The sequence below is a fragment of the Ursus americanus genome, chromosome 22, assembly GCF_024610735.1.
Source record: "Ursus americanus isolate L20-20 chromosome 22, mUrsAme1.1.p, whole genome shotgun sequence".
Lineage (NCBI taxonomy): Eukaryota > Metazoa > Chordata > Mammalia > Carnivora > Ursidae > Ursus > Ursus americanus.
In genome coordinates this window covers 34,268,454-34,282,046 of record NC_142148.1, presented here as the reverse complement: position 1 = coordinate 34,282,046, position 13,593 = coordinate 34,268,454, and the positions used below count along the sequence as shown (strand labels likewise).

The 13,593-nt window shown below is 39.2% G+C and overlaps 1 protein-coding gene across 1 annotated transcript in view; it reads left to right on the top strand.

Moving 5' to 3' along the window:
- Window positions 1–13,593, top strand: part of PAK5 (p21 (RAC1) activated kinase 5) — a 278,955-nt gene that overhangs the window by 27,884 nt on the left and 237,478 nt on the right. The gene's annotated exons all lie outside the window — the stretch shown is intronic.

Here is a 13,593-nt window from a genome sequence, read left to right as displayed (position 1 = left end):
CTTGCCTCAGGAGACAGATCTAGAAAAATGTTGCTATGGCCAATGTCAGAGAAATTACTGCCAGTACTCTATTCCAGGATTTTTATGGTTTCATGTCTCACATTTAGGTCTTGAATCCATTTTGGGTTTATTTCTGTGTATCATGTAAGAAAGTGGTCCAGTTCCATTCTTTAGCAATATAGCTGTCTAGTTTTCCCAACACCATTTGTTGAAGAGACTTTTTTCCATTGCATATTCTTGCCTCCTTTGTCATAGATTCATTGACCATATATTCAAGTGTCTATGCTGTTCTGATCTATGTGTCTATGCTGTTCTGATCTATGTGTCTGTTTTTGTGCCACTACCATACTGTTTTGATTACTACAGCTTTGTATTATATCTTAATATTTGGGATTGGGATACCTCCAGTTTTGTTCTTTTTCAAGATTTCTTCGGTTATTCAGGGTCTTCTGTGGTTCTATACAAATTTCAGGATTATTCTAGTTCTGTGAAAAATGGTGTTGGTATTTTGATAGGGATTGCATTAAATCTGTAGAATGCTTTGGGCGGTATAGACAATTTAACAGTATTTGTTCTTCCAATCCATGAGCATGAAATAGCTTTCCATTTGTGTCCTCTTCAATTTCTTTTATCAGTGTTTTATAGGTTTCAGAGTACAGATCTTTTACCTCCCTGGTTAAATGTATTTGTAGATATTATTTTTTGTTCAATTCTAAATGGGATTGTTAATTTCTCTTTCTGTTGCTTCATTATTAGTGTATAGAAATGTAACAGATTTCTGTATATTGATCTTGCATCCTGCAACCTTACTGAATTTATCAATTCTACAAACGTTTTGGTGGAATCTTTGGAGTTTTCTATATTTAGTATCATGTCATCTGTAAATAGGGATGTTTTATTTCTTCCTTACCAACTTGGATGCCTTTAATACTTTTTCTGGTCTGATTGCTGTGGCTAGGACTTCAGTACTATGTTCAATAAAAGTTGTGAGTAGACATCCTTATAGGACAACAAGATTTTTGGAAGCCCTCCAGGTGCAGAGGAGGTTGAGAACCACTGACCAAAATGTAGAGGAAGCAATGAGGGGCATCTGTGATTATGGTCTTAACTCTGACCAACAAGGGTAAGATGGTGAAATGAAGCAGTGAGTCTTGGGAGGAAGTGGCTATCATTTTAGTGTTGGAAGGCAGAGCTTCAGTGTTAGGAAAATGCTTACAGAATGGAAAGTCAAGGGAAACATCAATAGGATCTGGTGGCCAGAGGCTTTCCAAAGTTCGGCAACTCAAGAGGATGAAGAGGCTTCTTTAGAATAAAATTCTGACCTTACAGACTTTCAAGCAGCGTTCTTCAAAAGGTAGTTTCTATAACATATGGTACACATTAGGATGTCGTGTAATTCACAAACTTAAGAATAGTTATTTATGCACTTATGTAATACATACTAAACGAAAGAGGTACATTAAACTTGTGAATTTATTTGCAGACTCATTTTTTAAAGTGAGTCAATTTAAAATTGATTTAAACAAAATTATAAATAAATCCATAGATGGAATAAATAAGGAATGTGGGATGTGAATAAATTTAAAAACATTTGAGAAATATTAAGTCAGCAAAGACAATGCATCTTAAAAAAAGTGGTACACTGACCTCAGAGTTTTGAAGGAACGGTACTTACAAATGTGAAGAGACAAAAACCAAAAAACAAAAAAACCCAAAAACAAAGACAACATCATGCCGTGAACCTTCAAGAACATTTTCAGCTAGCCTATAGATGTCATAGTCTGGGTTTCAAAAATGCAAAGGCCATAATTTGAAAGCTTGAAGAAATGATGTTCTCAGTGAAAAACACCAGGAAGGGATAAGCCTACTTCGGAAGAGGCAAATGGTAGAAGGTAGAGATGACAGGCGAAATCAAAACTATTCAAGTCAAAACTATTCAAGTCTGATTTTTCCCAACTAGAATGAACTAGAACCAAATTTAAGCCCAACATAGATCAGGCAAAGATAGGATCCAATCACACACCCAACTAAATCCCTGATGGTAGGAAAAAGGAAATTTTTGCCAGTGTGATCATTGAGTTGTCGCATCTGTTACTTTCCTTTCTAAAAGCAGATATTTGTGGCCTCTTGTTATTTCCTCCTTTCTATTTTTTTAAAAAAATTTTATTTAAATTCAATTTAGTTAACTTATACTGTATTAGTAGTTTCAGGGGTAGAATTTAGTGATTCATCAGTTGCCTGTAACACCCGGTGCTCATTACATCAAATGCCCTCCTTAATGCCTATCACCCAATTACCCCATCCCCCCCCCCTTCCTTCCAGCAACCCTCAGTTTGTTTCCTGTAGTTGAGAGTCTCTTAGGGTTTGCCTACCTCTCTGTTTTCATCTTATTTTTCCTTCCCTTACCCTATGGTCATCTGTTTTGTTTCTTAAATTCCACTCATGAGTGAAATCATATCATATTTGTCTTTCTCTGATGACTGATTTTACTTAGTATAATACTCTCTAGTTCCATCCACATTGATGCAAATGCCAAGATTTCATTCTTTTTGATAGCTGAGTGATGTTCCATTGTCTTGTTTATCCATTCATCTGTTGATGGACATTTGGGCTCTTTCCATAGTTTGACTATTGTGGACATTGCTGCTATAAACACTGGGGTGCAGGGGCCCTTCTCATCACTATGTTTGTATCCTTTGGTTAAATACCCAGTAGTGCAATTGCTGGGTCTTAGGGTATTTAACTTTTGGAGGCACCTCCATACTGTTTTCCAGAGTGGCTGCACCAGTTTGCATTCCCACCAACAGTGTGAGAGTGTTCCCCTTTCTCTGCATTCTTGCCCAGACATGAACATGCATTTCTCCAAAGAAGACAATCATGAAAAAATGCTCAACATCACTTGGCATCAGGGAAATATAAATCAAAACCACAATGAGATACCACCTCATTCCAGTCAGAATGGGTAAAATTAACACCTCTCTTCTATTTTTTTTTTTTAACACAGGGTTGTCCCCAAAACCCAGAATCTGAGTCATCATCATTATGAGGCTGCCAGAAACATAAGACAATTTTGGATGGCCTCAACAGATAAGTAGTAAGAGTTTTTCTCTAACTGAATTGTTCAGCAAATGACCTGACCATTTTTCATGGTCCATTTACCTTCCCATAGTCTCTGATTTGATTGATCTGGTGTCAGGCCTGGATAGCTGCATTTTTATGAAGACATTGTAGGTGTATCTGGTGCATACCAAAGTTTTCCAGTGTTGGTTGAGAACTTGGAAGTGATGGTGATGAGGTTTCCCGTACTGGTCAGCATGCAGATCTCCCTTCTGGGAGGCTCTTTTAAATAAAATTATCACAACTGGTTTATTGACATACAAGGTGGAAAGAATAATGTACCCCATATACCCACCAGCAGCATAAAAAATAAAATATTACTATAATGTGATTGAAATCCTGCTGTGTACCAGTCCCCACATTGTATTGCCTTCTCTCCCTTTGAAATAATCACTCCTGGTTTCTTTTTAATTAACAGCTTTATTGAGATATAATTAATATTCCATACAATAGAAGTATACAGTTCAGTGATATTCAGATTTGTGTAGGCATCCCCATAATCAGTTTTAGAACATTCTCATCACCCTGAAAAGAAACCTAGTAATCATTAGCAGTCATTCTCTTCTTCCTTACACTCCAAACTCTAAACCCTAAGCTACCACCAGTCTCCTGTCTAACTCGATGGACTTAGCTATTTTGGACATTTTATATAAGTAGGATCATCTAGTTGTGTTCTTTTTTGACTAGCCTTTTTTTTTATGTAGCATAATGTTTTTAAGGCTCATCCATGTTTATACCATCTATTAGGATTGCATTCCTTTTTGTGACCAAAAATTGTTGTATGGCTACACTACGTTTTGCTTATCCATTCATTAGTTGATGGACATTTGAGTTGTTTTCACTTTTTGGCTATTGTAAATAATGCTGCTTCTATCAATACTTGAACACAATTTTTATGTGAACATATGTGTTCAATTTTCTTGAGTATATACCTAAAATGGAATTATTAGGTTGTTTGGTCACTGTGTGTTTTGAAGAATTGCCAAACTGTTTTCCAAAGTCATGTACCATTTTATATTCCCATGAGAGATCCAGTTTCTCCACGTCCTTGTCACTTCTTGTTATGATCTGTTTGATTCAAGCCATCCTAGGTTGTGTGAAGTGGTATCTCATTGTGTTTTTGATTTTCATTTCCCTGATGAGTAATGATGTGGAACATTTTTTTCATGCACTTATAGGTCATTTGTGTGCCTTGAAAAAATGTATTTTTTTTTAAATTGGGCTATTTGGGCACTCTTATAATCCAATTATAAAAATAAAAAATTATTGAATAAGAGTTCTTATGTTCTGGATACTACACCATTATCAGATATATGATTTGCAAATATTATTTCCCATTCAGTGCATTGTCTTTTCACTTTCTTGATAGTGTCCTTTGCACAAAAGTTTTTAATTTTGATGAAGTCAAATTTATCTATTCTTTGGTTGCTTGTGTCCTAAGATACTATTGCCAAATAATCTGAGATCATGCAGATTGCCCTGTATGTTTTCTTCTATGAGTTTTATAGTTTTTGCTCTTGTATTTAGGGCTTTATCCATATTTAAATTTTGCATGTGGTGTTGAGGTAGTATGGTCAAATTAATTCTTTTGCATGTAGTTGTCCGAGCTCTGTTTATTGAAAATACCATTCTTGCCTTCATTGAATTGTCTTAGCTCCTTCCTGGGTATATACTCAAAAGAATTGAAATCAGGGTCTTGAGAAGATACCTACACTCCTGTGTTCATTGTAGCATTATTTACAATAGAAAAGACATGGAAACAACCTAGGTGTCCATCAACAGATGAATGGATGAAGAAAATGCAGTATACACATACAATGGAATATTATTGCACCTCAAAAAAGAAGGAAATTCTGCCATTTGCTACAACATAGATGGACTTAGAAACATTATACTAAGTGAAATAATCCAGACACAGAACAAATGCTACATGATGCCAGTTATGTTAGGAATCTATAACAGTCAGACTTTTTTTTTTCTTTTAGATTTATTTAGAGAGCCAGAGAGTGTGCTCAGGCACACATGTGAGCTGGGGGAGGGGCAGAGGGAGAGAAGCAGACTACCCACTAAGTACGGAGCATGATGGGGGGCTTGATCTCACAACACTGAAATGACGATGTGAGCTGAAATTAAGAGTCAGAGTCTCAACCTGAAATTAAGAGCAGAGGCTCAGCTGACTGAGCCACCCAAGTACCCCTAGAATAGTCAAACTCTTAGAAGCAGAATGGGTTGGAGTTACTGGGGACCAGGGGGAGGAAGACTTGAAGTGTTGGTGACTGGGTACAGTTTCACCTGTGCAAGACTAGCAAGTACTAAGGATCTACTGTACAATAGAGTATAATTAATAGTACTGTACTGCATACTTAAGAATTTGAAAGGGTATATGTTGTGTTAAATGTTCAAGAACGGGGAAGGAAACTTCTAGAGGTGATGATTAAGGTTATGGCATTGTATGTGGTGATGGTATCATGGGTATATACTTCAGAATAATCAAGATATACACATTGAGTATGTTCAGCCTTTCTATATGTCAACCATGACTCAATTAAAAAAAAAACTTAGACCTCTCAAGATACAATTTTTAAGAAAAAAAAATGAATTGACCATAGATGTATGTTTTTGTTTTTTATGGACTTTCATTTTTATTTCATTGACATATATGTCTATCCTTTGCCTGGCTTGAGGTGCTTGCTTAATATATCTTTGTGGCTGATGCCTGGAAATTCAGTCAGTCTGAGAAGGCTCTTAGAAATCTGTATTTGTATATACGCACCACCAGATGACTCTGGGGTCAAGACTGAGAAACCGTGAGAGTGCTTCTCAAACTTCCACGAACATAGGACACACAAGGGCTCTTGTTAAGTGCAGATTATGATATGGGAGGTCTGGGTTGGGGTCTGAGGTTCTGCCTTTCTAACAAGTCCCCAGGTGTTGATGGTGCTCACACACCGCACTGTTAGTGCGAGGGCCCTGGGAGGTCTCCTGCAGTAGCCATCACCCTTGCCTTCCAGGTGGACTCTGAGGCACTAGTAGGCTTCTTCGGATATGTGAAATTTCTTCCCTATTAGTCTTTGCCTTTATACTAACACTGATAATGTGATGAGCTTCTCTAGCTGGTATGTGGTACCTACATGTCAGAAGGTGGTTTTTGAAAAGCTCCAGGACTTTATTTCTGGGCATACAGAAGACCTGTGGAGCCAAGAATGCCTAATCGAGAAAGGGATTTATTGGTTTCTGAACAACATACTGACCATAATGTTCCCATTTATTTTAATTCTACCTTTTCCCAGAAGATGTCTATGGGCAGATTATTTTTCTCGTACATTTGATATTTGAATGCAGATAAATAATTGCAGCACGTTTGCCTAAAAAACTGGCTTAGATAAGCCACTGGTGCTGGATTACATCAGCTTACCCAACATCCACTTGATCTGCCTTTATTTCAGAGATGATCTGTTTCGAAGGCTCATGTGTTAGAATCTTCCCAATTTTTTTTTTCTTACTGCTTGCCTTTAGGAAGTCATCCTAATTATTGGGATGTTGAGTATCTCCATTTTTATGGAAGGAGAATTTATCCCTCTCCTCTCTGAGAAACTGCTGTTTCTCAAGTACTTTGGTGAGGTTTGCACTTTACAGTCCTCAAATGTGTGCTGGGTTGTGCCCTTGCATATCACTGTGTGCTAATCTGGGCTGGTGTAGTAAGTGGTCATTGATTTCCTGGTAAAGGGGCTTTGTCATTTCACTGCAGCTGTTAATTCTGGATGTCAATTTCTAGTAAACCCACGTTTTAAAAATGAGCTTTTTTTGTGCAGTGTTAGCATTCGTAACAGTGGCAGTGTTCTAAATTACAAGCACTGGTTTTGTTGTTGTTGTTGTTGTTTGTTATTGTCCTTCATCGTTTTCTGAATGTTTCAGGAAGCTTTGGTGCTCTTCAAATAAGTGTCACTAGGGTCAGTGGTGATTTTCTGATTTGAAGTTGTCTTGGTGTGACCACCTTTGGTAGTTCCATATTTAGCCTGTATTTGAGGAATGGATTAGAGCGTATATTTTTTCCTCTTCTTACTACAGTGTTTTTAATATGAGTAATGCATGCACATGTTTAAAATATCAAATGGCACAGAAATGAATAAAATGATAATTCACTGTCCCCCTTCTCACCCCAGCCCTTGGTTTCTGCTTTGTTTTAAACACCGTTTTGACACCAATCTTTCTTGTTTGATGCAGAATCTCTTCAATCCTTACTCGGGGCGGTGGTGGTGGGGGGATGGAGAATTTAGAGCAATTACATCATCTCTAACTCCTAACTTCCCACTCCTCTCCAACTCCCAGTTTCTGCACCACTTCCCAAGGTTATATATTTCTCCTTCATGACCTTAAAATTTTTGCTTAAATCCTATTTCTTTTTCAGAACTCTAAATTTTTAAGATTATTTTTGAGTAGGGAACACATTCGTATGGTTCAAAATCAAAACATAAGTGTACACAGTTTAGGCTCCTTCCTCCTCCCCTCTCCCCTGTTTACAGAGTTACTCCCCCCAGTAGGTAAGTGATGTTAATAATTTCTGGGCTACCCTTCTAGATGCTTTCAATGCACATGAAAGCTATGTGTATACACGAGCTCCTTCCGCCATATTTACAGTGATGTCCACATGAAGTGTTGTTCAGATGCCACTTTAGCTCCTCTTGGGCTCACCTGTCTCTCTTGGAAGTCACTGCTGTGGTCACCCATGCATCTAGCCTGGCTCCACCTCATGTTATGCGGGAGCCACATGCCTTTTGCCTTCCTTGTTTATACCCAAAGCAGGAGACTCCACGAGATCTTACCACACAAACACAGAACCCAGAAGTATGGGAAATGAACGCTCCGTAGGGCTAATCTTTGATAGATGGGAAACAAGAGCCAGTTTTTAAAAAATCCTGCCCCTGGAGGGACTGTCCTAAGCAGCATTTTTTATTTTTTATTTTTTTTTTATGGCTTCTCAGAGGATGGCTCCGCAAAATCAAGTGAAATCAGTCTCCCTTCGTGGTGGCCAGCGTTGTAAAGCATTTTTGTATTGACTCTGCTTCCCTAGTTTAGTTTGCAGTCACTCACTGTCCCTTCCTGAGACCGCCCTCCCTGATAAAGTAGCAGCGCAGGAACCTTTGCCTGAGGCCGTCCTCTGTGGTATTTTGGTGGCCTTCAGTTTGAATTCCTTTGATCCGTGGAATTAACCTTAATTTATCACAAATATTCAGAACTGAGAGACTGTAGTTTACACTGGCCTTTGTACCCCTACTCTGAATTAGTAAAGGTTTATTTTTATTTATTTATTTATTTATTTATTTATTTATTTATTTATTTATTTATTTATTTATTTTAAAGATTTTATTTATTTATTTAACAGAGACAGCCAGCGAGAGAGGGAACACAAGCAGGGGGAGTGGGAGAGGAAGAAGCAGGCTCATAGTGGAGGAGCCTGATGTGGGGCTCGATCCCAGAATGCCAGGATCACGCCCTGAGCCGAAGGCAGACGCCCAAAGACTGCACCACCCAGGCGCCCCGGTTTATTTATATTTAAATGTTGAATTATAAATCTTGCCAAGATCACATTCAATTAAAACAGAATTTGGAATCGTGGTGGGGTTGGAGAGAGGATGAAAAATTTTATTATTTTCTAGCTGGCAGAAAAAATTTACCTGCTTATATGGGTTATACACACACAAATACATACTTTAAAAAAAAAATCTATCTTCTGTTCTTAGGGAGCTGAGTTTCAGAGACATTTTCAAGTGATAAGCTCCTTAAGAAGCTTTGTCCAAAAATTGGCTACCTCTTTAAATACAGAAGAAGAAAAGCGTCATTCAGAACCTACCAGGATATTGTTGTGAGATACATGGGGTGTGCTATCTAATTGTCTTCAGCAAATCAAAAATCTTAAGATTGACACTAGCAGTTTGGTGGGGGCATGGGTGAGCCCGGTGAAGGGTAGTAAGGAGGGCATGTATTGCATGGAGCACTGGGTGTTATATGCAAATAATGAATCAAGGAACACTACATCACAAACAAATGATGTACTGTATGGTGACTAACATAACATAATAAAAAATTTAAAAAGAGTTTGAAAATTTGAGACTTTTTAGAGACAAGAGGAAAAGGAAGAGTTAGGTGGGTTTTATGCCTAATATTTTCCCCCATGGTGAGTAAATGTGTCTAGCTGGCGTCCCTTTTTCCTTGCAGGTTGCAGTGAAGGGAGGAGTGACCCACTAAATTATTCCCAGCCATGACCTGAAAACCTTCTTGACAGGGGTTGTATATAAGGTTTTCCTGGTTTGCTTTCCCATAGAGACAATAGTAGTATTGAAGTAGGAATTCTCCATGTTTTCTTTCTTCACTGATTCCATATCTTACTGTAAAGATAAAAGTTTATGTGCTAACTGGATAGTTAGATATCCCTCTCTTACATAACTATGCTACTGTTAGATGAGTTTTCAAATTCTCCTACAGTCTTTGAATTTTCAGAACGCACCTTTCTAGTCATTTCTTTTTTTTTTTTAAAGATTTTATTTATTTATTTGACAGAGAGAAAGAGACAGCCAGCGAGAGAGGGAACACAAGCAGGGGGAGTGGGAGAGGAAGAAGCAGGCTCCCGGCAGAAGAACCTGATGTGGGGCTCGATCCCAGAACGCTGGATCACGCCCTGAGCGGAAGGCAGATGCTTAATGACTGAGCCACCCAGGCGCCCCCTCTATTCATTTCTTGTGCTGTTCAGTTTCTGCCGTGCATTTTGCCACTCCCAGGGGTCTCTGTGCTTTCTGGAGCTGGAAGCCTGATCTAGAATCAAACTCCTTGGTGGAGAGAGGTGTGTAGATGAGAGAGGCTCGTTATGTCTATGATATTGGTTTAGTCTCTTTAGGAAAAGAGCAGGTTGGGAGTAGGTTGACATTTGTGACTTAGATTCACTTCTTAGAAGGAAGAAGTGAAGATAGCAGAGGTCGTTAGGCCATAATCAGTCATTTCGCCAGCCATGGAGATGCTGGAAGTAAATCTACCAAAAGAACCTCGTGAACTGCAGCATGATAGATTCAGACTCTGGGTCTGGTATTACACATTCATTTCTTACTTGCTGGTCGTGTTTATCATTCTGTCAAAACTAGTCCTACTGGAAGAATATTGGGAAGTAGAAGGCCTCCAAATCTATTTTTCCTGCTATCTCATAGGCACAAAGTTCAAATAGATGTTAAGATTCCCAATAAACAGGGACGCCTAGGTGGCACAGTCGTTAAGCATCTGCCTTTGGCTCAGGGCGTGATCCCAGAGTCCTGGGATCAAGCCCCACATCAGGCTCCTCCACTGGGAGCCTGCTTCTTCTTCTTCTTCTTCTTTTTTTTTTTTTTTAAAGATTTTATTTATTTATTTGACAGAGAGAGAACCGCAAAGGAGAGAGGGAACACAAGCAGGGGGAATGGGAGAGGAAGAAGCAGGCTTCCAGCAGAGGAGCCCGATGTGGGGCTCGATTCCAGAACACCGGGATCATGCCCTGAGCCGAAGGCAAACGCTTAACGACTGAGCCACCCAGGTGCCCCTGGGAGCCTGCTTCTTCCTCTCCCACTCCCCCTGCCTGTGTTCCCACTCTCGATGGCTGTCTTTCTCTCTGTCAAATAAATAAACAAAATCTTTAAAAAAAAAAAAGATTCACAATAAACAGTCATGAATTTAAATATAATCTTTAGAAGAATTTTTAAAAAAAATTTTATTAGAGGGTGAGAGAGAGGGAGGAGCAAAGGGAGAAGGAGAGAGAGAATCTTAAGCAGGATCCACACCCAGCAAGGAGCCAGACACGGGGTCAGTCTCACAACCCTGAGATCATGACCTGAGCCAAAATCAAGAGTCAGACGCTTAACTGACTGAGCCACCCAGGCACGCTAATATGAGCTTTTTTGATAGTAGTTGGATAATAAAGTTTAAAAAATGATAGTGACCTGTATCTCCTTGCTTACAGCTAAATGAGAAACTCAAAATGTTTGGTTGGAGAACAGGCACTGTTAGAAATTTAAATAACAAACAGGTAAAGTGAATTTGTGTCTACAAAAATGGAGTTTGAGATTTACGATGCTTTGAGGGCTCCAAAGTTTGAGAAGAAGGTAAAGATCCTTGTTTTAGACCTTAGCTAATGCCATTCCACCTTGGCCAAAAACCTAGAAGATTAGGAAAGGTGATTGTTTTATTAGGAAGTGTTCTTACAGGTTGTGGTAGAAGTTGTGTCCTTATAAATTCTACCCTTCCTTCTTTTAAAAAGATTTATTATGATGAAGTTTACACTGTCTTTCATTTGTCGGTTATTCCTATTTCTTTATGGGTGTCATGCTGGTCTCTTTTTCTACATTGTCTTCCCTCCACAGAAGTCTCTATTTTAGGCCAAATATTCCCCAAAGATTCAACTCTACCTTACCTTCGGTGGTCTCAGGAAGGCACTTAATTATTATGGTAGAGTTTTAGACGATACATCTCTCTCAAAGTGTGATATCCAGAACTGAATAGGAAGACCCCCTGGGAATCTTCCCCAGGACAGAACTGAATGGGAATATCGCTGCAGTTGAACAGGACACACATTCCTATTAATGGAGCCATCCCATACTTGGTACTTGGGACTACTTGCCTGTTCTGATTCACTCCCTCTGGCTCTTTTCTTGTATGTTTCTGTGAGGTAACCCCATCCTGTTCTTGTGCAGTTCATTTTGGGGACCTAAGTGCAATAAAAGATAAGCAACAGTAACACAGAAACAACAACCAAGAGATAACTTCTTCACTTTTTGAATGGATGTAAGTGAAAAAAGAATTGTTTACCTGAAACTAATATAACATTGTATGTTAATTATGCTTCAATAAAAAAAAAATGTTGGGTGGGCATACAGTGTAGGGGGCTTTTTTGGGGGGGCATCATATAATATGTATCACGATTTAAAATTCAAGAACAATATTTTTAAAGTATTTATCTGAAAAGGACCAAAGTATTTATAAAGGATGCCTTCACGGCTTATCTACTTCTTATTCTATGGGTCATCAGTACAATTACTCTTGCAGATGCATTTTAATTATTTTGCACTCTCTCCCGTCTGCATTCACATGGCAAAAAAGAAAAAAAAAAGATAAAGATAAAGTATCTCTTACTAGATTAGTGATTCTCAAACTCTCCAGTGCATCAGAATTACCTGAGGGCATGTTAACAGATGGCCAGGCCCCACCCCCAGGCATTCTGACGGAAGTAGGTCTGGGGTGCGGCTGGGTATTTGCATTTTTCATAACTTAGCAGGTGAGGCTGGTGGTTCTTGTCCAGGTAGCACACTTTGAGAAACACTGGAAGTGTTACTTGACAAAATCATGGCTGAAAGATGGGTGTCACTACAAATTTGTGAGCCCCAACTAAAATGGAAGTAAAACGTTAGATGGAGAATCTACCAAGCTTCCTTTTCCAGTGTCCACAAAAAATTCACCATCTTGCTTTTCCCTTCAGACTTGCCTCTTCTTCTTACAGACACCCAAGTACATCATGCACTTGAGGCTGATGACTCACCTCATGCTTTCTTGAGAAAATAGAGGCCATCTGAAAGAAGACCCTTGACTTTTTTTTTTTAAAGATTTTATTTATTTACTTGACAGAGAGACAGCCAGCGAGAGAGGGAACACAAGCAGGGGGAGTGGGAGAGGGAGAAGCAGGCTCCCAGAGGAGGAGCCTGATGTGGGGCTCGATCCCAGGACCTTGGGATCACGCCCTGAGCCGAAGGCAGACGCTTAACGACTGAGCCACCCAGGCGCCCCAGATTCTTGACATCTTATCACAAACCCACAAACCAGCTAGTGTCTGAATCCCATTTTCTCCTTCATCCATCCTCTCTCCTGAAGGATGTCAAAGATAAACCCTGTACTTTGAATCTTATCCTTTCTAACCTTTTCCACATTTCATGGTTTGCTTGATTATTCTCCTCTCACCATATTGGATTGCTCCCATTAATACACAGACATGCTGTAGGACTTCTCACGTTAAAATTAAACACACAGCAACAACTGTGAACCATTTTAGACCATATAACTCCTCGAGTTACTCTACCCTTAGGCAGATTTGTAAAGTGGAACTTCTAAGAATTGTCTTCATATACATCCTCCTATTTTCCAATAACTGGTACACTCATTCCAATCTAGTTTTGCCCCCCCACCCCCAAATGCCACTGATCTGGATTTCCCTCTGGTCTCCCTCTCACTGAGTTTTAGGTTCTCTTCTGTGTAACATTTGACCCAGTTAACCTTTCCCAGAGCAACCTTCTCCAAATGGTCTCTACCGGTTGTGTTACTTCTCTCAACCTGCTTTTCCCACATAGTCCAGTTCATTTCTCTGTGGATGACAGCCAGCCATTCAGAATAATTTCCACGTAGCATAGACCCAAATTTGTGCTGAAATCCAGACTGTCATGCACATGTCATTGGCACCTCCGACAGGTGTCC